We start from the raw sequence: 23,980 nt of genomic DNA, 5'->3' as shown, positions 1-23,980 counted from the left end.
TAGGTAAAATATATTTATTTCGGTTTCTATTAGTTTTGTTATCTGAAAGGTATTTTCCTCCCTCTGTCTTGCATTTCCCTTCTGAGTTTAAACAGCTTTATTTTCCAGTGCACATTTTATCTATCTCTTGCAGGGATTTAGTCACTTCACATTTTCAGCATTAGTCTGCCGGGGTGGTTAAATAGTGTAGCCACTCATTATATTTATATGGTACGTAGATTGGTTTCTTTCCAGTGTCTCAGTGTGATTTTTTTTCAAAGCTAAGTTTAGCTCCAAAGAAATGCACATTGTGTATTTTGTGCAATTTGTGAAAGTTCAGAACTATCATTAAGGAGGCATAATGAGGTGTTCTCAGCATGGTGCATCGCACAGTATCTTAAAGGATGTTAAGATTGGATCCCTGAACTTTGAAATTTCTGGACATTTCTGTAGTATGCTCAGAATTTCCTGTTTCCTGTGGATATTGACAACCTACAGCTCCTTTATTTGTACCTTTTTAGGTTATTAACATCCTGTCCCCAACTGACTTATAAGTCTGATCCATAACTGTGCCTATTAAGTAATGTACTCTGTGCTAACATGTTTACCACAGTATGTGTGACACAGACAATAAACAGGAGATGATTGTGTAGGGACCAACAAGGCATAAAAGTGATTTCAGAGCTAGAAACATCCATAAACCAATAGAATTCTCTATATAGTGTTCGGGCAGGTAGGGACGGCATGACAAGATTTTGATTTAAAAAAAACAAACCACACTGAGGATCTCATGGAATAAACAGACAATATCTCAGGAACATGTGTGCTATGGAATAAGTGAGCATATGATATAGTATGAAATATAGGCATATATGAGGGGATCCATCTATTAACAGAAATTACAAGAGGGGAGAAAAGGCAATGCCTTTAAATAATAAGCACTTGGTGAGGCAGCATGATAGGGCATTGCACTGGGACTCAGGAGACCTGGGTTCTATTTGTGTCCCTGCTACTGATCTTGTCTGTGACCTTGAGAAATTTACTTCACCGCTCTGGGCCTCTGTTCTCCACCCCACCCCCAAATCTCTTGTCTACTAAAGATTTTAAGCTGTTTAGGGCAGAAACTATCTCGCAATGTGTTTGTACAGCACCTAGCACAATGGCCCTTCAATCTCAGTTGGGGCATCTGGGCATTTTTGGACTAATAATCATATAAATATTTAGTTTTTAGTCCAACATTTTGAATTCCAGTTTTGTTCCAACTCCTGGTTTTCAGTTTTTTGAGTAGCCACCCCCAGGTGGTCTACTCCAAGGCTGACCCCTACCAGTAGGGACTGTTAAAGAGAATGTCTATTTATGTAAATGAATAAGGGGGAGACGACAGCATAAGTATTAAAGAGTGTAAAGAATTGAAAGGCTAAAATGCAGGGTGGGGGCGGGGACACATTAAGGAAGAACAAAATGCTGGAAAACATCCTGGCAATGAGCAAATCTTATGGTACAGATTAAAAAGTAATAATGTTCTCCAGAGTGGGCTTTTCCAGTTGTGAAATAAAATAAATATCCAGAGATGATTTGTATACGCACATATATTTTCAAACATAGTTTTATTACATTTCTTTTTCCAAGGGCTTTTCTTTCCAGAGTAGTTTGGCTGTAACCTTCCAGTTAAAAAAAAATATTCCTGCATCAAAATATGAAACCTAGGGATTGCTTCATTCTGTGCTCACAAAGGCGGGGGTATTTGGCACTGCATCTTATGTTTTAAACGGGGCTGTAATACGCTGAGTAAATATCACATATGTAGCTTATGTTTTATGTTTGAGTTTTGAGGCTCTGTTTGTGTGTATGTATAAATGGAGAAACTGTACTTTAAGAGCTACATTTTGATTAAGTTTAACGCATCTATGCAGTGGAGTAGGGAGAAGTAAGCTTCCTACTCCAGCCCTCTATAGCCACTTGGAGGTATCAGGGCTATAGATCATCTCCGGATCCAGGGGATGCTGAGGCTACTACATGGTGTTTTCCTCCATGAACAAGTCGGTGGTGAGTGGGATTTCTGTCTCCCTGTACGCTGGCAATGGGAGCTAGCCAGGAGTAGGCCTGGTGGGGAGCAAGCTTCACTAAGAAAACAGGCTGAAGCAATTTACTTAAGCTTCCCTCCCTCCTCGCACTGGAGCAAATGGCAGCTTGAGAAGAAATATGCCTCTGCATGATAAATCCTTCCCAGAGCCACTCAGTGAGAATGGCAGTGTTTTTGCACAGGGGTAGATATCTGCACAAGGTCCGAGGAGGCAGCAATTCAGGTTCATAGAGGCAAATCATGTTCTCAGTGCGTGCTCATGGGGAACAACACCCGTGGAACAAAATTAGAATTTGACCCAACAATGATTAAATAAGAAATAGGCCCCATCCATGGAGTTCATATCTTGACCCAGGTCCAAACTCTGAATGGATTCAAATATGGTATTCTAGTTCTGGCCCATATTTCATTTAAAAATAGGGGATTTCAAATGTAGGACCCAATCCTGTAAAATGCTTACACTCATACTTAAGTTTAAGCATGCGAGCAATGTCATTTAAGTCAATTGTTAACTATAGCCCTATTAAACATTATGCATATATTAAATATTTATGCCTACTTGACAGACTACCATTCTTCTCTAAGGTTTCCAGCCTAAGTTTTTGCAAGTAATTGGGCAGAACAACTGACGTAAGACAAACAGATGCTCTTCAGCTGTATTTTTCCGTAAATGAGTTTGTTTTGTTTGTTGTCCTACCACGCATATCAAGTTTGAAAGAAATATTGGCTCTCGCCGACGAGAGGATTAATAGCATTCACATGTGCAGCAGACATCATCAGTTCTGTTAAAAGTCTGATGACTGTTAGGAGATAAAGTTTGTGTGCCCAAAATAAATAATTCATCTGTTGAAGATTTGCCCTCCCTAGTCATCTGGCTAAATCTGAAGCTTGCTGGTTAGAATATCTGAGCACACTTATCATTTCATCCAACTGAGATAAAAATCTCCTTTTCTATTGTGTTTCAAAGCACAATTACTCTTTCAGGGGTATTACTGAACCAATGTACCGTTACAAAACCAATTTCTGCCCTGATTTGCACCTGGATGCCAGTGGAGCAGCAGAGTCGCTCTTGGCCAGTATTCTTCAAGACCCGTTCAAAGTTTGGCCTTTACTAAAGAATTTATTTTTCCAAGCAATGTTCCTGTTTAGAGTTAAACTTAAAGTCGCTACAATAGCCTCCCTCTAATCCTGCCTTAAAACTTACTCCTGTTGTGATGCCCATAGACAATTGTCATGTGATAATGACTAGCCAGGTGGGAGTTGCAATTTACTGTGATTATTGTAACTACTGCTTTTGACACTTAGTACACCTATGAATGCCGGGCACAGCTAGTCTATGCTAAAGCACGTCACTCCATTCTCCTCTTACGCCTCTACCCAGCTTGATATTTGTGTCACCCGCCTGTTGCAACTTTTCTTTTAGGCCCTGCTCCTGAAAAGAGTTATGAATAGGCTTAACTTTACACACCATGGAAGTTAATAGGACTACTCAGTGTGTGTAAAGTTAAGCACACACACATGTAGGGCTGGAAAGGACCTCAAGTGGCCATCTAATCCATACCTTCGCGCTGAGGCAGGATGGGCTCAGAGCTTTAATTTGGGTCAGGGATTGCAATGTGCTACATGTTTGTACAGTGCTTAGCATTATAGGTCTCGTATCTATTTTGAGGCCTCTAGGTGCTACTGCATTATAAAAAGCAAATAATATAACTACAAAAACACAAAGAAGATGGTTGCCAATAGTATATATTGAGTTTCCAGGTACTGAAACGAAGGATTTTCTTTATTTTGTCTTCCTTTTCTCTCATAGTTTGAAAATGTTAAACAATCATTAACATAAGAAATAGTTTTGAAAAACAGAATTCTAGCATAAGTATGCGTATGAATAAATAACAAAGCTATCACGAGAGATAATACATACATTCATATCCATAAGGTACCATATATATATTTCGTTCAAGGTCTTATCCTGCAATCATGCTACACATGGCATTTGGAAAAGATTTACCCACACTAATACTGCATATGCAGATTTATTCATTCATGTAAAAAGTAGTATGTAAAGAACAGTGTGTGTATAAAACTGTGTGCACAATGTTAGAGGACGTCGGGGGGTTTTTGTTTTAAGTTTAGCCTGTGTTCTTAAAAATTCCAACCCCTCACTCTGATGCTGTAAAATGGTGCTGGAAGGAAATGACATGAGTTAATATCTCTTCTTGTACTAAGGTCTTGCTGATACTGGGGATTTGGCCCAATTTCAGCAATCAGTGGCCTGTCATTTCTATTTCTGTACTAATGTAAATGCCTAAAATACTCAGTGGAGATGGTCAGAAAATGTCAATTATTTTTCATAGAATTTTTTTTTTCAAAATTTCCTGTGAGAACATAAACACAAAATAGCTTTTGAAAGTCATTTTTTGGTGATTTTTTTCAGTTCAGGGTAAAAAAAAATTGATTTTAAAAAAGTTTTCTCTAATAAATTTTGGGTTTTATAACCCAACATTTGTACTGAATGCTGAAAACATTTACTAAAAGACTTTCCATGCCCAGTTTTTGTCAAAAAAAACAAAAATTCAACAAAAATGAAAAATTTCCTCCAACTTTTCATTTTGATAGAGAATCCATTTTTCACCAAAATATCATTTAGATGAAAAAATGCCAACCAGCTGTAGTAGATAGACACTCTGCTAGAGTAGTTTCAAGCCAGGATAAACCACACTGGTGCAAATTTCTGCATTATAACTGTTTATACCATCCACACTGGTGGTTGCTAGTGGTTTGCCCTGGTGCTGCTGCATTGATATGCAGCCACCAATGGCTGAAATCTCCTGGTAGACAAGGCTGCAGGTATGTTGTCCTCTAATGTTCTATTGGCCCTATGATATCATGACACTGGTACTGCTGCCTAAGATCAAGTAACTGAAACGCAAGTCAAACTTAACGTGAAGAATGAGTAATTAATCTCTTCTTTTCTCTTCTTAATGGTATACAGCAAGGAGTCTGGTCTTCTATCAGTGTATGCATTGAGCATAGATGTTAATGGGAGTTAAAAGGATGACAATGAAGGAAAAAACATAACATAAAAACATATTTCAAAAGGACCTCAGCATATTGTTGCTAACCATGAATCTACTTTTAGAACTATATATGAACTTTTCTTTTACTGCAGATTGAGAACTAAGCCACAGACTTCTTATTTTCCTGGGAGGAGGGAAATAGTACAGTGGAACCTCATACAGCTTTTCACTAAATTGACTAGGACAGAATCTCTGAAAGAAATGTTAGATGAACATTACAGCCATTTAGAAAATCTCCCTTTCCCCATCCCGAACAAGTGAAATTAGACTGAATTGGCACCACGTCACCTTGTTATGACACTAGAGAGAACAAAATTCTCTAAGGGAAGAAGGCTCCAGAAAAATCCAACTTTCAGCTGGAATGATTTTCAAACAGGACTTAAAAAATTGCTCCCTGGATTTAATGTTGCTTATTATATATGAAACAATGAGAATGAAAGAGGAAATAATAAAGGATAGCCAGGTTTTTAAAGGTGATTGACAGAGAAAAGGAAATCCCTGAAATTAGGAATTTGTATGAATCCCAAAGACAGTCACATCTGGAAAAATTTTAAGAAGAGATACATAGAGAAAATGAGTGAATTGCAAAAGGGATATTAAAAATGCAAAAGAAAGGTAATTGTTTTTCCTGGAATTAAATGAAAAAGGTATTTGACAATGAAAAATACCTCAGAACAAGACACCAACCACCTGTTTCTCTGCAGCCATCATCAGAAAGGAATCATCAGTAAATCACCATGTCTAAATAACAGGATGCTGGGAAGGAAACAATTTTCAAGTAATTAGTATATCAGATATTCTTACAGGATCTCCAGTCTCACTCTTTAGCAAGGGATTGATTTTTGTTCCAACCAAGTGAGGGTGAATAGCTTGTCAACCCTATTAACATGCACAGATTTGACTGGAATGTATATTGTAAGTATTCGTGCTATTTACACCTTGCTCTTGTTTAGTTTTGTAGCACAAATATTTGTAGAGGGGCAAAGGACAAAGTAGATTCAGATTAACTGTTTTGAGAAACTCTTCCTTTTAAAAACAGTCAATTTCTTTAAGGTACTGTTTCAATCTTCTTTAAGGTACCTCACATCAGTCAGGCTAAAAACTAGGTATAGATTGAATGGGGATAAATGGTGGTGAAAGAGGAGAATTTAGGCATATATGGTAGACATATGGAGTCCTTAGAGAGCATTGGGATGCAATCCATAGCCATTCATCTCTCTGCTCTGCTTTTAGTAGCCTATCACTGGAAAATGAAAAAATAACCCAGCCATTGAGGAATGTTCAAAACAACACAGGAGGTTGTGGTTTGGAATAATCAACCCACCAGTTACGTAGCCAGCAAATAGACAGAAGACAGCCAGATACTTAGATATTTGGTTACCTTGTACTCAAAGTACATTAATCTGCAAAAAACCAGCACCACCTGTTTAATTTTTTTGAATACTGACATTTGATAGACATAGCTGGTCTGTTAAATAGATTAGATTAAATTTCACTCACTTTAATAAAATCAATAGAAACATTGGTGTTGTAATGATGCTCACTCTCCCATATGTAACAACCTATTTAATAGAATGATCTGATGACTATATTCCTGTATAATGTCTTTTGAAACAAAAGCTATCTGTTGTGATTGTTTTGTTTCTGATATTTACATGGCAGGGATTTATCAACTTGTTAAAACTTCCTAAATAAATAGTTTAAAAAACCTAAGCAAACATATATTCTCATGGGCCTGTCACCTAACACGCCAGCTGCCATCCAGTGTGGCAAATCATCATGCTGCTAATGAAAAAAAAGGGAAATGGTGAACAAGATTGAGGCTCTAAAAGAGATGATAAAAAACCCTTTTCCTCCACAGTTATTAAAAATGTCAAAGGCCTGCTTGAAAAACACATTAAAACATGGAGAAGTCATAATCAAATAAATTGACAAAGAGAGAAGAATTTGGTTACAGAGCTATCATCCATATTTACAGGACATACACAGTCATGGTTTAAAATATTTAATGGCTTAGCCTATTGTGCATATTAAATATGAAGCCAGCAGCATGCTAATGGAGCCCTGGGATAAGGGACTATATCACTAACTGGAAAGCTGAATTTCAAACTCTGGAGGATTTCAAAGATTGCAGTTTTCGGTGATCTCCACAGAATTTTCATCTCATGTTTTATATGAGTTTTAATTGGAGCGGCATAGCTGAAATTCCATACATCACTTTGGAAATGTACCCTTAAATGTCAAATATAAACCTCCCATGTGTCTTGTAGGTATGTATTGCCAAAGTTTAGATAAAGAGCTTATGCAGTAAATCCCAAACCCAGCAAACTCATGTTGAAGATGTTCCTAGAATTTTCAAGATGGGAAATGATAAAGTTTCCCAGGCTACATAAACGAAGTGAAATGGAGGCTACCACTTAGATATGTTAACAGTGTATATGATGAGTAGTTTGGCTTTATGACAACCTCTGTGCCAAGATAGAGCCTAAGCAGTAATTAGTCCTTGAAAGGGTTGCCTAGTACCTATACCACCTCAGGCTGTGATCTTGTCTTCTATCATTGCTGTTTTTATTAAAGACCTGGAGGGTGTGAAAGATCTTAATAGGCAAGTTCCTCTACCTTTGCTCTTGGAGTTTATGATGTCACCGGAACCCCTCATGTAATATGTTTTCATGTAATTCAATTGTCTGTTAAATCTGCATATAAAATGTGGGTCTGACTCATAATACATGGACAGATTATAAGAGAGGAGAGGATGTGGGAAGGAACTAAAGTAGGGCTGGTATGCAAGGAGTATTGATTATGATATATTTTTGTGTGAGAAATACATTGAAATGGTGTTAGGACTGGGCCCTACTAGGCCAAATAGGTTTTTAACTTATCAGAGTAAAGTGTAAAAAAAAGGCAGGTAGGGAATGAAGAGCCTTCAACTAATGACTTATGATTTAAATAGAACTTATTAAAATTAGTGCCAAGAATAAGCTCCTGAAAATGGGGTCAGTCTCTCTCTCTCTCTCTCTCTCACACACACACACACACACACACACACAGTTAAACACATGTTTGTTGGAAGGATCAGAGCCCAAATCAGCAATGCTTCACCAAAAATAAAGTCCTCAGTGGATTAAAGCGTATATAGTTTTAGAATACATGACATGGGCAAGTTATGGCCACTCTATCCCTTATGCAGAAATTGATTTTGAAATGCTAATGGGCATTAGCACAGAGACACCCCTAAATGGTCAATAACTCTTTACCAGGCTGACCCAATTTGTAAAATGTGTAGTATGTTGAATTGTGAAACTCCAGAATTTCATAACAGGGATAAGTACTAGGAATGCTAAGGGGATGTTTTTCATAATGCAGGTTAGTTTGCCATCATAGAGAGATTAATTTTAATTTTTAGCTTAACTAGGAAATGTATATGAAATAAAGTTCCATGGCTAATAACAGATTCTGATATCAAATTCATCAATGTACATTTTTGTGATTATTTTTATTAATTTTCATAAAGGAACAAACAAAAAATACAGAAATGACTTGCCGGTTTTATGTTGCCAAATACTGCAAATTTCACCGGATATTGTATACAATTATGCAACTTTATAACTCATCAGAGCTGCAAGACCAGACAATACAAAAGCAGACAAATTTACACAGACATAACATGTCTGTGGGTGGAAACAACAATAAAAACGTAATAAAAACAGACAGGTAAGGTAGAATGGAAATCTGGCATAATTTGAGCTATCTCAGCATTCTTTATCCACACATACCAAGAAACAGTGCCCATATTTCTTTGAATTCATATAATTGCTCTCTAGGCTAATAAGCTATTCTTTTATTTGCTGCTAACTCAGAGAGGTCTGAGTACCACTGCTCTATTCTCGGCATAAGCATACTCCTCCATTTTGTAAAATCATATGTTTGGTAATCATTGTGGCCCTCAAGAACCAAAGTTTATTCGGAGTTAATCCCAGCGTAGGCGGTACATAACCTGGGATATAGTTTTCAGCTAAGGTTTGGTTGCTGAAACCAAGCATTCTTATCTCCACCTCTTTCCACAACCGCATCAACATAAATAAAGTAACAACTGATGTGAGTGCACTGTAGATACAGGAATACAGTAGGTGATATTTTGATATCAATGTGTCTTGTGATTGATACAATACAGTGAGGGCTAATGAGTGTGCAAGTGGGAGAAAATGTTCCTGTTTTCAATTCTTGTGCCAGGTGCCACTGCAGCCCTAGCAGCCCTGGGATGGAGCATGCTCAGTTGCTCTGTGGGGATGGCACATGTGCAGTCCATTGAGTTAGTAGGAGCCAAGTGAGGATGGAGCATGCTCAGTGCAGGTGGAATCTTTGGAGAATTTAGCTGCCAGCTTCTAACAAACCTCTACTGAGCATGTGTGAACCGTGATTTTTCAGAGACTTCTGACTTGGCCCAATTTGGGTACATTTTCCAAGGATGGCACAAGGCACATCCCTGATCCCAGGATAATCCTGATGCCAAATTTCAAGTCAGTCCTCTAAACTATGGAGGCTCTAGAACAGGGGTCTCAAAGTCCCAGCCCACAGGCCAGCTGTGGCCCAAGAACTTCTGCACTGTGGCCTGTGGAGGAGAGACCCATGCAACCACGCTGCCGGCTCTGTCTGCTGCAGATCACGCCTCCTGCAGCTCCCATTGGCTGGGGGAGAGGGACAGAGATACCATGACTAGTCACCAGGCAGAGTCAGCCATGGAGGCAGCATCATTTTTTCCACAATGAATATAAACAAGTCAAAATACTGAACACAACTCTCTGAGGCACACCTCGCTGCAATCCTGAAGGTTTCAACTGCTCAGTCACTGAGGCCAAACATCAACAAACTGACAGAACTGAAGTGTTGCCAGGTGTCTGGCAAACACTTAAAAACTCTCTGGCAGGCAAAGAATCGTATAAAGTTATATGACAGTTTTATTATTTCTAAGAAATCCAAAATAAAAAATATAATATAAACATTTTATTTTCTGAACACCATCTTCAGTGACATTACTGGCCCGCTGGGAGGATTTGAGGACTGGCACTGGCCCTAAGGTAAATTGAGTTTGAGACTCCTGCTCTAGAACTTCCCAATGAAATGATTATGAGATTTTAATTTTTTAACATGAGTAAAACAAAATATTTTTAACCTGTTTCTCAGAAATTTCTTAAAGAAAAAATCACACGGGGGTAGATCCATAGCATGGAAAAATTGGCAAAGTTATAAGCAACTGATAACAGAGTCTTATAATGGACAGTCTTAGGTAACCTTAACTATAGACATCACTATCTGTGCTTGTCTATAATAAACGACAAACAAAACAAACTATTTTACCTTCAAAGATCTGATGCTTAAGTAGATGACTAGTATTTAGTCACTCTTGTGGTTATCTTTTTTACTATAGTCCATAAATAGTCCATCAACGATAGATAAGAGAAGAACTAGAAGGCATTCCATTTCATTTGTAAATAATTAACATTTTTAAAGATGACAAATCCCAGTTCCCTCTGGGGCACCTGGCCTTGGCCACTGTCAGAAGACAGGATATTGAGCTAGATGAACCTTTGATCTGACCTAATATGGTCATTCTTATGTTCTAAAGACACACAAAATATTTTGGATATGGGGCTAAGAGGAGCTTGTATAGATTCCTTAAATTTCCCTATAAAATTAATTTTACAAAATGGAAGGAACTACTGCCTGTTTATTATCGTAGACATAGTTCCCCTAAGAACATTCTGCAGTGGAAAAATCAATTTGGTGTCAATTTAGTGTGTTTACTGCTTCCTTAAATCCCATGTGAGATGTGATGTGGTAACTGTTTTCAATGAGTAAGAGACTTGTGTAACACCAATGGAGCTCTTCATCTGGGATGTTAAGGGTCCTCTGTAACTACACAATAGTTTACATACTTGAGAACAACCCTACAGAAAGATGTGAGGCTGAAGAATAGTCAAGTGGTGAAAACTAAAGAGGTATGAATGTACTTCTAGGGACTTTCACACTGGTTTACACCGGTGTATTTCTGTGGCTGTCAATGGAGTTTTCCTAACTTGCATGTAAGTGAGAAGAAAGTCATGAGAGTCTTTCCATGGACTTCACTGGGCTTTGGATCAGCCCTTAGAGAATGAGTTTGTGGCTATAGAAGTTAAAGGATTTCTCCAACAGAAGAAAATATAAGTTAAAAGTCTTTGCTTTCAACAGCTACTTTTATAGACTCCACCTCTCCTGACTACTACCTGGAGCTTAATTTAAGGATTTTCTCCTCATTACTACTCTTATTAAGCAGTGTACAGATTGGGAAGGGAAAAGATTTGTTTGGTAGAAAGATCTAGAATTAATACAGTATTAGGTGTAGAATTTTACTAAATTTGTTTTATTTTCTTTTTTAAAAAGTACAGTTAGTAATTGTTCCCCATGAGAATTTAATGACCACAAATATACAAAATATTTTAAATTGCATATTGGTAAGATAATATAGCTGACTAATAAAAAATGGAATTGAATGTGATGTATTGAAACAAATTGATGCACCCTTTAAATAATACTAATAAGTAGTTTATGGGGAAGAATACAAGAATTTTACTCCTAATTTTAGTCTTTTCTTTTTGACATGATTATAACTTCTTGGCATTATCAAATATACCAATGAACAATTTTTGATTTTTTCCATTAATAGTACAACAGAATCTTCTGCTCTTTCTATTAATTCATATAAATGACTTCAACTCAGGAGACGAACAAATTAGAGATTTTATTATATGACCTTTTCTGTAGACCACTGATTTTTCTGCTCAAGGACCTTTGAACTCTTTTACAGAATTACTATTAGTTACCAAGATCGGGTTAAATTAATCTTTGATACTTTCCCCTCTGCTCCAAACCGCACCCTTAACTGCTCAAACACCTCAGGGTTCCATTGTGGTCATCATATTTGCCGAGTAAGCAATGAGTTAACAGAAGAAAGGAGAAAGAATGAAAGGCTTTTGCTAGAGGAATGAGTCATTCTGACTAGTCACGAGGCAATTAAACACATACACCCAGATTTCTGTCCAAGACAGTGCCGTTGTCAAGAAGTGATTTAGCTGATAAAGGATGATGTCTGAGAATGTAGTTGGTAAACTGATTTATTGTATTTAAACATTTGTTTCTATCCGAGAGATGAATGTAACTGATTGCCCTCCACCCGCTCTGTTCACACAGAAACTGAAGCCATTGTGTTAATAAATCCAATCTATTTTGAGCCTATAATCATAGCTACCAGCAGTTATAAAGTCCCTGCAACAACAAACCTCCTGTCTTTAAAGTGCTCCAGTTCCTGCACTAAGTTTGAAATGTGCTGATGGGCTAACGTGTAAGGATTTGGTAATAAAGGGTAGGATTTTCAAAAGCACTCGGCAAGCATTTCTCTAACTCTGCTCCCATTCTAGTCAATGGTGAAATGTCTCTTCACTTCCGTGGGACCAGAGTTAAGCCAATAATGGGAGCTCTTGAAAAACTGTGCCCTTTGTCTACGCTATAGACATTTTGCAAAAATTACCCAGCACTGCTAACACAAGTTCACCTTTAACAACCTTGAGAAACATTAGTATGGTCAGGCAGTTGGTTGCCACCAGTATTTTAAAGACCACGGCAGTGATTCACCACTAGGTTACTCCAGTTTTAAGCCCGTGTAATGCACTGATTTCCGGTAAGTTTTGCTGATGTAAAACCACAGTAAAGCAGTGGTGAATCAGGCCTCCTGTCATCTACATCTTCTCAGAGAAGGTCAAAATGATATGAGGTGTGACTTTAAAAAACTTTCAGCATGGGCAGGCAAGTTAGACCAATTCTGAGTGCTTTTGAAAAGGCCACACCCATGGTTCTGCTTCCATCAGTCTCCCTTGTACAGCATAGCTCCCAACATTGCAAGAGTGAGGGCTGAGCTGGTTTTAGGAAGGGTAGAGAGTTTTTGCAAATGCCCTCAGGTATAGACAAGATTTATGAGGCTAAGCTGTACTCTCAGCTACCCCAGTATAAATCTTGAGTAACAAAACTGCCATCAAAGGAGATGAGGATCAACCTTTAGGGGTTGTTATAACATGGTGTAACCTAAAGAGATTTCTGCTACTGAATGAGAGAACCAAACAGTGATGCCTCAACATGCCCATACACTGTGCCCAGTGCCACTTTTTAGCAATGACGTAAAGGTTAGTTTCAGTTACAATGTGATGTATAATGAAACTCCCAAAGTGACACAAAGAGAGAGAAAAATACTGCAGGATACGTTTGACAAAACAAACAATACAAGCGTGTGTCCAGGATAACCACCAAGTGACACAGACTTTGCAAAGGTAGTGGTAAATTGCCAAAAGGTAAAGAAAACAAACCATCCGAGACAGCCCAAAAAATAAAAGGTATTTGCTCCTGCCAAGTAGTTTCAGGTACAGTTGAGATGGTCCGATCTAGTTTCTATGTCTTTTTAACTCTTGAACACAATAATTTACTGGGTGCCACAGAAACTTCCAGCTCACATGAAACATGAAAAGAAGTGAATAACAGGAGCTTCTGCAACCCATTAGCATTATATTCCGTTTTAATTCTTACATAGACACAAAAGATCTAAGGGCTGGTACCAGCTGAGACAGAGGCCTATTTTCTCTGCTTATTTGCCTTGCAGTACAGGACGGTGCACAACATGAAATTGATTATATTATTAACAGAATGCAGAGGCTCCTGCACTCTGGATGTTACTTACTGCAACTATCTTCCATATGGAAGTTACCCAGATCTGACACATGGGAATAGCAGGTTATGTTTAGAGATGGGCCTGAGGTGCAAAGTTTGGTTATTGAGGCGTTCTAGTATCTGCACTGTAGTTTTTGCCTCTTTCCTTTCTTTTCTTCTCAGACATTTGGTTTGTGGAGCTCAGAATTCATCTTTTTGTGACCGTTTTAGCTGCTGATTGGCATTACACTAGTGCCTGGAAACCCAAGAGTCAGCACCCCACTGCACAACCAAATGAGATAGAGTCTCTGGCCCCGTGAGCTCACAATCCATGTGGCAACCAGGATGCATTCTGTTTTGTCCCTGTTGTTAGTGATGCAGCTGCACCATGGCTAAAGTAGATTTGAAGCAAAGGAGTTCTGATTGCACCAGCCAATCAGGATGGGGTGAGGGGAGCTCTGGGGAGAGTACTACTTATGCGAGCCAGGGAGAACTGGGGCAGAGCTCCCTCTGTTTTTAGAAGAGGAAGAGGAGATATACTCCTCTTCAGTCCTCCCGACTAGCTATCCCAATATCCAGTGCCTGTTCCCCATACAGTAGACTGTTTCTTATTTTGCAAAGGCTGGAAGCCAGTCTAGTGGAGGCCTCAGCCAGTGAATTATTAGTGTACTGCACACATGTAAAGTTTCCTTTGCTTCTTAAGCAAAATGTTATTTTCCTTCGATAATTGTTTTTGCCACATCTGTATTGACTTTAGGATCCAAACCAGAGGTATGTGTTCTTAAATGGACGCTGGGAACCCCTGTCCTGATGCCTGCCATATGTTGTTTTCATTAGCATCCCAGTCTTCTCTGGGAGGAAAAATTCACTGTTGGAAATACTACACAGCCAGCAGGAGAAGCATACCTATTGTATAACCTATCTGCAGCTTTTCTCTGGACTGAGAATTCTTTATTGCCTTAGAAGTGGAGCGCAGAAGCCAATACCGTTGATTTAATTTGTGTCACAGATAAAATAAACTCATCGCACCATGTGACAACCACAAAGTGGCCTCCAAGGACCACCCATGAAGGTGTCAAATGCTACCACCTGACCTGGCAGTTAGGCAATCCTCCCCTGGGGGTCACACATTGGAATCATGGACTCTACATAGTTACCAGCCCTGCAGGTGCGACAAGACCCCTGAGTGGAGTGTGGGGCTGTAAGTGGGACTTGCCTTTGAATACAACCAGCCTGCTAGAAACAGGAACCATGTGGGCCTGATTCTCCCAGCCTTGTTCAGAAAAACTGTCACTGACTTCAAAGGGAGTTTTGCCTGAGTAAGGACTTAGTTACATTGGAATTGCTATCCTGCTGTAATAACCCAGTGACCTGTCTCTGAGAGTGGCCAGTGCCAAAGTCTTCAGAGGAAGGTGCAAGAAATGCTGTCCCGGGCAGCTATAGAGTAATCTATCTGTAGGGAGAGTTTTCTTCTCTCCCCTACCACTCCAATAGCTAGAGAGGTTGGTTTATGTCCTGAAGTATAACGGGTTGTATCCCCTCCAGAACTTGTGTTTGGCTTTTAAATGCTCACTATTGTAACTCCAAAGGTTCTCCTCCTCCATATAAATCTCCTAGCTTTTTCTGAACCCCACTAAGTTCTTGGCCTCAACAATACCTTGCATCAGAGTTCCACTGGAGAATTTTGCCTTGTGTGAAAATATTCTTTCCTTTTAAAAGTACAGCCTTTTGGTGTCCTTGAATGCCCCCTTGTTCTTGTATGATAAGAGAGAGCAAATAGAAGCAACTGTGAGGTTGGGGTCCTTTATTATGGTTGTCATGATTTAGAGCTACCTGCATCTCTGAAAACACTTCTGGTCATCAGTCTGAGGTGGAATCCCATGATCCACCCACCCTCAGACCAGGCCCAAGGCTACAGCACCCTATGTACTAATGGCGATTACTCAGCAGGTCCGACTGGCCGTAGTACCTGCAGTTTTTGCCTTTGGGAGCTGTCACCAGTGGTGAATGCAGTGACCCCAAACAGCCTTCTTAAAGCACAGTATAGTTTCATGTTAGCAGTAGGAACACAGAGTAATAAGATAAAAGGGTTTTTTTTAAACAATACAATGGGCTATATGCATGCCTATCTTACCTAAAGACCTAGGTGAGCCTATCTTATCCCAGACCTCCCCAACCTCTCGAGTTCCCTAACAGTCTCTGCCTCAGTGTCCCATCTGCCTTCCTCATAGGAGCCTAGGACATGGGACTGGAAGAGATCTCCTGGGTCATTGAGATCAGTTCCCTGCTATTGCAGGAAACCTGACATTAAGGTGGCCACTCACATATTCCTAGACATTCTGTGTGGGGAGACACCATTTTTAAGACCTGGAGGGGGCAGAGCAGCATCCCCCATCCAATACTGGCCAAAATCACATCTGGTTTGGTCCTGGTACCAGATGGGGAACAAACCTCTGAAAAAGAGGACCGCCTGTTTAACACTGGACGAGTGGCCTCCCCACTTGTCATATAATCCTATTAATAAGAGAGTGTCTCTCTCTTTAAACTTTTCTGCCCCTCCGAGGGCTGGGGCAATCCGGGAGAAACCTGTTTAGCAAGCCCCATCTTTGGGGGAGACAGTCCAAATGAGGCAACAGTTCTGTCTGTGGGGGAGATAGCCCAGCCAGTGCATCACAGCAAATGGCTGCAACGTTGTCTATGAAGTGTTTGCTGAGAGAGGTGTGTGAGGATTTACCACCTCCTCTTCCTGGGGTGCATTTCCTGACAATGTTGCTAGTGAATTAACACAATGTCTGCATACAGTGAACAACACAAGAACCTGATCAAGATAGAATATTCAGAAATTATTACAGGCAACTCCAAATCTGTCAGTAGAGGAAAATAAAAATATCCACATTTATATAACGTAGCCAAGTTTTAGTGCATTAATGACCATCAAAATATTTTCCCATAAGGCATCCATTGGCAGCAACAGGAGCCCATTTACGAGTAAACTTCCGCTCTTTCTGCTGAGTAGTTACTGCCTGAACTTCTGTTCTGCAGCCAGGTTTTGCATCTATTATCTCAAGAGGCTTGTTTCTGCACATGAAAGAGCAGCAAAGATTCATTGGGACCCAAGATGAATGAGATCAAAGCATAGAATACATGTGTTAGAGTGTTCAGTTTCCTTACCATTAGCAGCCTTATGCCGTTAGGCATCACTTTCTGTCTGTTTGTTAAGATGTAAGCACAAACTCCTACAATAAAATCAAAAAATAAAATCAAAAACAGTTAACACAATACAAGCGCCAAGAAAATAAAACTGGGGGGGGGGGGGAGGAACTAAACACCAGGTGTTCATTGATTGGATGTATCATATATTTAGAATTACACAATACAAAGAAACTCCTCTTCTGAAGCTCTAGGTACTTAACCATTGATTTTAAAAATACACAATTCATACAGTACTCCGATTAAAATAACAAACCAAGCATAGAACTGTCCCCACATAAGCAATCAACCAAATGGGTAATCTCATGCTAAGATAGGGGATGTCTAATAACATCATAGTGTGAACTAAACTCTGACATGGTTATGAGCTACTTTTAAACAAAACTTTTGAATTAATTAGGCCTTGTAAATCTCATGAATAAAATGCTAAATAACAAATACTATGTTGCTTGTGTATTAAATCATGGAATGTCAGAGATGGATGTAAACCATTAATAACACTCTCCATAACTGAGTGGGCATATTTAAACAGCTAGAAACATAAGCTTGTCGTGGTAGCTCATAAAATGCATAATTCAAGGTTCACAGTGAAATTCATAGAGTCATAGAATTTAAGGTCAGAAGGCACCATTATGATCATCGAGTCTGACCTCCTGCACAACGCAGGCCACAGAATCTCACCCACCCACTCCTGTAACAAACCCCTAACCTACGTCTGAGCCACTGAAGTCTTCAAATCGTGGTTTAAAGACTTCAGGGTGCAAAGAATCCTACAGCAAGTGACCTGTGCCCCACGTTGCAGAGGAAGACAAAAATATCCCAGGGCCTCTGCCAATCTGCCCTGGAGGAAAATTCCTTCCTGACCCCAAATATGGCGCTCAGCTAAACTCTGAGCATGTGGGCAAGACTGACCAGCCAGACACCCAGGAAAGAATTATCTGTAGTAACTCACATCCAACCCCATCTAACATCCTATCACAGGCCATTGGGCATATCTACCGCTAATAGTTGAAGATCAATTAATTGCCAAAATTAGGCTATCCCATCATATCCCTTCCATAAACTTATCAAGCTTAGTCTTGAAGCCAGATACGTCTTTTGCCCCCACTGCTTCTCTCGGTATAAGGAAGAAAGAGGAGTCATGAAATAAAAGGACCAGATCTTCAGCTGGTGCAAATTTGCACCAGTAGATGCCAGTGGAGCTATATCAATTGACAGGAACTGAGGATCTGGCAGATGAATATAGAGGTGTTTATAGAAGTGCATAACATTTAAACAGCCATTGAGTGGTGCATATCCAGGATTGCTGATAGAAACATGTGGCAAAAGTATGGTTTGTTTTAAATGTCCAGAACTTGAAAAGAGCTGACTGGCTTTTGCTGAAAAGTCTCACAGGAGACTGTGCCTGGAAAATTCCAGGCTCAAAGAAATTTGATGGTGAAAGTTAGAAACAATTGAAAAGGCGACAGCGGCCTGGAAATGGAAGCTGCATTTCAATGTTACACCTTCACAGAGGGAGCAGTAATGGTTTGCACAAACATTCCAGACACTTTCCTTCATAATTCTTTGCTGCCACGTGTTGGCACTCACTGACATTAATTGTATGTGCGTTAGTGATGGGAGTCTGCATTAGCAGTTAGCTCTGAGAAACGCCAATTCTCCGTGTCATAAGGATAAGTATAATAAGAAACTAATCAGTGCTGGAACAGTTCTAAAAATATATATAATATAACCCGTGTAATTAAAAGCATTACAAATCCCACCCAAGATCTAGAATGCTAAGTGATCCCTCGGCAAAGGACATTACTCAGCTCAGTGTCTCATCCGGAAAGAGCTCGGAAATGATGGTAGGAAATTCATCCCACAAAACGGCCAATTTTTAAAACATTAGGCACTAGACTGTGGCAGAGGCAGCATGCTGCTGGATTGGCTTTGCCCAAGAATTGTGGCAGCACTAGGGGAAAAGTATACTGCCGAAGTTATTGCTACTCCCTTTGACAGAATACACTGTGAGATCTTCTTGCACTTGACTTGTGCACACAGGTTCAAGAAAGCCCATGGTCCCACTGACTTCAATGGGATTTAAGTACTTTCCTAACTAGGGATGTTTTCCTGAATCAGGGCCTGAGTGGACAGAGTGAGCGTTGGTGCACAGACTGCATAGGGACATATGGAGACGAAGGAGCCTTGTGCCCTCTCCTCTTTGCACCCCTAATGTAGGGTGAGCCTTCAACTTCTGAAAGTTCTGATACACCAGTACATGAGAGATGTGAGTATACAGAACAGATATTCAATTTCCTGCCTCCCACATATGGATACAGGAGCCCAACTTCAGGCACCCAGGTTTGAAAAATTTGGCTACTGTTTATGTTGTAATCTTGCTTCTGCTGATCAGAAGACAGTGCCTTGTCTCATTTAACCCCTTGTCTAGCTATCTTAGATACTTTATAAGGCCCCAATCACCATGATATCTGAGCATGCCACAATCATTTAATGTATTTATCCCCACAACATCCCCAAGGAATAGGGAAATGCTGTAAGTCTCTCTGGACCTCAAATTTCCATCTGTAAAATGAGGATAAGTGACTTGCCTAAGGTCATATGGGAAATGTGTTGGAGAGCAGGGAATTGAGTTGTCTCCCAAGCCCCAGCTAGTGAGCTAATCACTAGATCATCCTTCTTGCTGTTTTTTCTTGCTTTAAGGTGAAAACACTACTGCATTTTTAATTTATTCCTCCATTGCAGTCTTAAAGATGTGAGCAAATGAAAACAGGGGCTTAGAATGGAAACTGTTCTGCACCCTTAACTAATGCACTCCTACTACATCCACTTTATATTAATTTGATAAATTATCCTCCATAAGTCAAATACAGACCATGGCCTTTTTATTCACTCACAAAGTGGCCTGAGAGCATTTCATATCTATTTTTCATAAATCCACTACATTTGCAATGAAACTAATAGGCGAACGTTCAAAACCACTTGTTGCTATTAGGACACACTTTGGCTTCACAGCCTCCTTCAGTTTTAATTCAAGTTTCCCAGGAGACTTTAATCTAGCACAACTAACTACAGTGCTGCTATTACTGCTGCGATAATAAGGGGAGGGAGAGATGGGACTGGCCCCATTTCCATTACAACCACCTATTTCCAGTGGTGTATAATGGGGCTGTAAAAATTTATTTCAGCCTGCACATTGGCATAGAAGATATCTTCTCAGGAGCAAAAATTTTTTTAATTCTCCCCATTAAAAAACAAGAATGTTTCTGCTAAGTAATAAGGAATGCAAACCCAGCACGGACATGTACTCGATTTAAACAATGCTCAGTCAGCGAAAGGTGGGGTTTAAAAGGGCTATATCCAGTGTGGTGATCTTAGGCTCTTGCTTAAGCTTCTTTCTGGCTAGCAGTACCCTTCTGGAGGGATGAGCCTTTCCATAGGGGTGAAGCATCGCCCTGAGTCCAAACCTCATTCCCCCAACCGCAGCCATGTGTTGGAAACTCTCTGAAGTTTTTTATGTTTCATTTGAAACATCTGCCTTTTGAACTGAGATTTTCCAGACTTGGCCGCTGTTTGAAGGTGATCTTCTTTTTTAGTTAGAACAAGATTAATTCAACCATATTTGCTCACAAATGGTGAAATTCACTCTTGGATGGAGGGCCATTAAAGGGGCTATGTACCCATTCAGGCCCTTGGCTCAAGTGAGACAGAGAGAGTTCCTTGGCCTTGTGCTGGCTCTCTGCACAAAGGTGAATTAATTCCACTGACAGAGCAAATATATCCTTTGCCCACAAGAGAAAAAATTCATTCCACTTCTTTATGAGCAGCTCTGCCATAGAGTAACTGGGAAAAGAGAGCTTTAGGCTCCCATTGAGAAGAAAGGTTGCTGGGGGGCTAGGAATGTGTTTTTATCCATGTTCTGTAGATTTACAGTTCAATGTAAATGTGTATTATTTTAAAATAATTTTATTGAAGAGGAACATTTGGGGAACATTTTGATGATTCTCTCTCTCTCACACACACAAGTCAGAGATCATTTCACCAAGTACTCAGCTCAAGTTGAAAAGGTAAAAGAATGAATGTTTTGCAGATGCTTGTTAAAGGAGGCGGATGAAAACAGCACACACAAAAATTTATTAGCCTATATTTAAATTTCTTTGCAAGGAATGTACTGTAGCCTGTCATTACACCGAGAAAGAAAATAACAGTTGGGAGGGGGAATGATCATAAAACATCTCAGGGAGGTTTGAGGACACAGTGTTGACATTTAAAATGATATATTTTGAAAAGGCGAATGTGAACGTATTTCTTTGGCCAGGACGCTCCTGCAATGGAAGGGGCCTGGTTTATACAAGAGGGACACTGAGTCTTTCGGAGCAAAGAGGCAGCTAAATTCTGCCCCAGTGTGCACAAACACGTCTCCCACTGACAATAACAGGAGCCATATGCAGAAAGAAGTTGGGGCAAACAGATGAAAAAATTCAGTCGAAGAATGTATTTGAAGATCAGTGCAGGTCCTCTCAGAAAGCCGATCTGCTGTGTATCGTACCTTAATTTATCATTTATTTATTCATTAACTTCCCGAGTCTAGTAACATCCATTTAAAAATGGGACCCTAGTCATGGTTGGGGCCCATAGGTATGATAATAATAATTAATAATGATAAATTAATAAAGAACGTCACTAATGACTGGACAGGCCTAGAATTACTGATTTTTACCCTCCATTTATAACCTTCCTTTCTGACTATTTACTTTAGAAAGTGCTTTGGAGTATTAATGATTAGAAATAAATAAAAAAAATCCATTAATAGCTTTCTGAGCTCTCACAGGGCTAGATCATACAGACTGACCTTGCCCAGTGCAAGGAGCTGTGTGGAGTTTTCACCACTCTCTATGGAGCACTGAGGTATTCTGGCTAGTGGGAAAAGAATGTCTCTTAGAGTTCCCTGGGTATAAGGGGTGCAGGCACATAGCTACCCCCTATACAAAGTGGCAAATACTTCCTGTAGCGCTGGCATGTGATGGTGGTGGGCCAATGCTCAGCCTCCTTCCCACATTTTGGGGGGGCACTGTAGGGATAGGACAGCCCTTGACTGGAATTGTACTTGACCCTGACCAAGGTAATTCCTACTCAAGAAGATGGAATACTGAAAATTAAACAGGAATAAATGCAAAATATCATATTAGTGTTCCTGGAACATGTGACTGAAGGAAAAGGGTAGAAATGTACAGTAGGAACTGAGATATTGATAAGCTCTCTGTAGGTGAATAAGAAGAGAGGAGCACTTGAAGGCAAGTGTAAGAACTCTAATGTTGTAAACTAGGATTCTGTAGGCAAACATTTGCAAAGCAAGAACGTTTCAGAGTAACCCATCCACCAAAGAATCTATTCCTCCTTGCACATGCAAATGGAAATATTTTATGCTCAACAGACTAGCAATGTCTGGCTTTAATGCCAATGTTTTATTTTGTAATGTAAGAATAGAACTTCAGAAACAGAAAATGGTTCTTTGAAATCTGTGACATACAGAGTATGTGACATTGGGACAAACAGTTTCAGTTCACATTGATTTCCAAAACAAGTTAAGTCAGAGCTTTTACTCTCATTGTCAAACTTTGCTCTCAGCAGTTCTAAGTTTGGGCACATCTTGACCTTTGATGTCTTACACAGTATTGCTTTACTCTGGCATTTTGTTATGTTTTTCAGAGCTTGACATGAAACAGACTCACGGTGTGATGAATTACCTGAAGCAACAGATCTCACAGACAAATTGGGTATTTCCTCTGGTTCTAGTGCCCACACTAACTCTGTGCCTAACAGTTGCCATTCATAATGTCAATAGATACCTATGGGACAAATCCTGTCCCCCTGTTCTGTGCCAGTGGAGAGGCGTGAATGCAGTGGAAATGGTGCAATTCTAGTGTTCCCCATTTTGTATCAGCTGGAAAGCCTTTCAGTGCTACATGAGCATGTGTATGTTAAGCATGAAAGTTAACTCTTAAGTATCTGCCAGATGAAGGAGCCAGAAAAGAGACATGTGTAGGTTTATGGATGCATGCATGCTATGTGTTTGGTCAAGAGATGAGGGTTCAGTTCCTGGCTCTACCACTGAATTCTAGTGGGTCCTTAAGCAAGTCACTTACATCTCCTTCTACCTCAGTTCCCCCTCTGTAAGATGGGAATAGTAATACTTTCTTCCTCCCACTCTTTGTCTATATTGTCTATTTACATTGTAAGATCCCTGGAACAGGAACTTTTTCTCACTGTGTGTTTGGACTATGCCTAGCACAATAAAGATCTCATTCTGGCTGTGTTCTCTAGGCACTAACATAATGCAAATAATAATAAGTGTATCCAATGTCACTGATATCACTGGAGGACTAAAGAAATGTAGTGGGAGCTTTCTCTGTCCTGGTCTGAACTAGCTGGGGAGTTTAGTTTTTCAGAGAGAGAGCTTCTCCCCAGTTTGTTTCAGTATTTGAGTGAAGTAGGCATTACTAAAAACAAACCAACCAAAGTGTTTTAAATAGTCAGATTAACCCCCCCAATTTCCCCTCTCAACTGCAGAGCTTTCAGTTTCCTGTGACTCATGATCCCCCTTTTGGTGACCCTCCAAGGAGTTCTCCAGAAAACAACAAGGAAGTCCTGTTATTTCTAATGGTTGGAGGGAAAAAATGGTGGATGAGAAACAACATTTTTCAGGATCCCTTCATACATCCTGAAGAAGTACAAAATAATACAAGCCCACATGTGTTTTTCTTTTCAGGTCACTGTGAATTAAAACAAAATGAAACAAAAAGTAATAAGTCCGTTTTTCCTCTTTTTTTGGAGTGCAATCCTCCTTCCATTGAAGTCATGAGTAAAACTTCCATTGAGTTTGATGGGAGCAGGATCAGAC

Source organism: Dermochelys coriacea, chromosome 8 (assembly GCF_009764565.3).
Source record: "Dermochelys coriacea isolate rDerCor1 chromosome 8, rDerCor1.pri.v4, whole genome shotgun sequence".
In the NCBI taxonomy this organism is placed as follows: domain Eukaryota; kingdom Metazoa; phylum Chordata; order Testudines; family Dermochelyidae; genus Dermochelys; species Dermochelys coriacea.
Note: the sequence above shows the minus strand (reverse complement) of the source record.